The sequence below is a fragment of the Salmo trutta genome, chromosome 1, assembly GCF_901001165.1.
Source record: "Salmo trutta chromosome 1, fSalTru1.1, whole genome shotgun sequence".
Taxonomy (NCBI): Eukaryota; Metazoa; Chordata; class Actinopteri; order Salmoniformes; family Salmonidae; genus Salmo; species Salmo trutta.
The window spans coordinates 2,324,210-2,327,225 of NC_042957.1; positions in this window are offsets into that span (position 1 = coordinate 2,324,210).

Here is a 3,016-nt window from a genome sequence, read left to right on the forward strand (position 1 = left end):
ATCTGTTATAGGGTACCCATCCAGCCCCTTTCATCTGTTTAAAGGGTACCAATCCAGCCCCCTTCATCTGTTTATAGGGTACCAATCCAGCCCCCTTCATCTGTTTATAGGGTACCCATCCAGCCCCTTTCATCTGTTTATAGGGTACCCATCCAGCCCCCTTCATCTGTTTATAGGGTACCAATCCAGCCCCTTTCATCTGTTAATAGGGTACCAATCCAGCCCCCTTCATCTGTTAATAGGGTACCAATCCAGCCCCCTTCATCTGTTTATAGGGTACCAATCCAGCCCCTTTCATCTGTTTATAGGGTACCAATCCAGCCCCCTTCATCTGTTTATAGGGTACCAATCCAGCCCCTTTCATCTGTTTATAGGGTACCAATCCAGCCCCCTTCATCTGTTTATAGGGTACCAATCCAGCCCCTTTCATCTGTTTATAGGGTACCAATCCAGCCCCCTTCATCTGTTTATAGGGTACCAATCCAGCCCCTTTCATCTGTTTATAGGGTACCAATCCAGCCCCTTTCATCTGTTTAAAGGGTACCAATCCAGCCCCTTTCATCTGTTTATAGGGTACCAATCCAGCCCCTTTCATCTGTTAATAGGGTACCAATCCAGCCCCCTTCATCTGTTTATAGGGTACCAATCCAGCCCCTTTCATCTGTTTATAGGGTACCCATCCAGCCCCCTTCATCTGTTTATAGGGTACCAATCCAGCCCCTTTCATCTGTTTATAGGGTACCAATCCAGCCCCCTTCATCTGTTTATAGGGTACCAATCCAGCCCCCTTTCATCTGTTTATAGGGTACCCATCCAGCCCCCTTCATCTGTTTATAGGGTACCAATCCAGCCCCTTTCATCTGTTTATAGGGTACCAATCCAGCCCCCTTCATCTGTTTATAGGGTACCAATCCAGCCCCTTTCATCTGTTTATAGGGTACCCATCCAGCCCCCTTCATCTGTTTATAGGGTACCAATCCAGCCCCTTTCATCTGTTTATAGGGTACCAATCCAGCCCCCTTCATCTGTTTATAGGGTACCAATCCAGCCCCCTTTCATCTGTTTATAGGGTACCCATCCAGCCCCCTTCATCTGTTTATAGGGTACCAATCCAGCCCCTTTCATCTGTTTATAGGGTACCAATCCAGCCCCCTTCATCTGTTTATAGGGTACCAATCCAGCCCCCTTTCATCTGTTTATAGGGTACCCATCCAGCCCCCTTCATCTGTTTATAGGGTACCAATCCAGCCCCTTTCATCTGTTTATAGGGTACCAATCCAGCCCCCTTCATCTGTTTATAGGGTACCAATCCAGCCCCCTTTCATCTGTTTATAGGGTACCAATCCAGCCCCCTTCATCTGTTTATAGGGTACCAATCCAGCCCCCTTCATCTGTTTATAGGGTACCAATCCAGCCCCCTTCATCTGTTTATAGGGTACCAATCCAGCCCCCTTCATCTGTTTATAGGGTACCAATCCAGCCCCCTTCATCTGTTTATAGGGTACCAATCCAGCCCCCTTCATCTGTTTATAGGGTACCAATCCAGCCCCCTTCATCTGTTTATAGGGTACCAATCCAGCCCCCTTTCATCTGTTTATAGGGTACCAATCCAGCCCCTTTCATCTGTTTATAGGGTACCAATCCAGCCCCCTTCATCTGTTTATAGGGTACCAATCCAGCCCCCTTTCATCTGTTTATAGGGTACCATCCAGCCCCCTTCATCTGTTTATAGGGTACCAATCCAGCCCCCTTTCATCTGTTTATAGGGTACCAATCCAGCCCCCTTCATCTGTTTATAGGGTACCAATCCAGCCCCCTTTCATCTGTTTATAGGGTACCAATCCAGCCCCCTTCATCTGTTTATAGGGTACCCATCCAGCCCCCTTCATCTGTTTATAGGGTACCAATCCAGCCCCTTTCATCTGTTTATAGGGTACCAATCCAGCCCCCTTCATCTGTTTATAGGGTACCAATCCAGCCCCCTTTCATCTGTTTATAGGGTACCAATCCAGCCCCCTTCATCTGTTTATAGGGTACCAATCCAGCCCCCTTTCATCTGTTTATAGGGTACCAATCCAGCCCCCTTCATCTGTTTATAGGGTACCCATCCAGCCCCCTTCATCTGTTTATAGGGTACCAATCCAGCCCCTTTCATCTGTTTATAGGGTACCAATCCAGCCCCCTTCATCTGTTTATAGGGTACCAATCCAGCCCCCTTTCATCTGTTTATAGGGTACCAATCCAGCCCCCTTCATCTGTTTATAGGGTACCAATCCAGCCCCCTTTCATCTGTTTATAGGGTACCAATCCAGCCCCCTTCATCTGTTTTATAGGGTACCCATCCAGCCCCCTTCATCTGTTTATAGGGGTACCAATCCAGCCCCTTCAGCCGTTTATAGGGTACCAATCCAGCCCCCTTCATCTGTTTATAGGGTACCAATCCAGCCCCCTTTCATCTGTTTATAGGGTACCAATCCAGCCCCCTTCATCTGTTTATAGGGTACCAATCCAGCCCCCTTCATCTGTTTATAGGGTACCAATCCAGCCCCCTTCATCTGTTTATAGGGTACCCATCCAGCCCCCTTCATCTGTTTATAGGGTACCAATCCAGCCCCTTTCATCTGTTTATAGGGTACCAATCCAGCCCCCTTCATCTGTTTATAGGGTACCCATCCAGCCCCCTTCATCTGTTTATAGGGTACCAATCCAGCCCCCTTCATCTGTTTATAGGGTACCAATCCAGCCCCCTTTCATCTGTTTATAGGGTACCAATCCAGCCCCCTTCATCTTGTTATAGGGTACCAATCCAGCTGACCCAGCCCCCTTCATCTGTTTATAGGGTACCAATCCAGCCCCCTTCATCTGTTTATAGGGTACCAATCCAGCTGACCCAGGCCCCTTCATCTGTTTTATGAGGGGTAACCAATCAGCCCCCTTCATCATCATCTGTTTATAGGTACCAATCCACCCCCTTCATCTTTTATAGGGTACCAATCCAAGCCCCCTTCATCTGTTT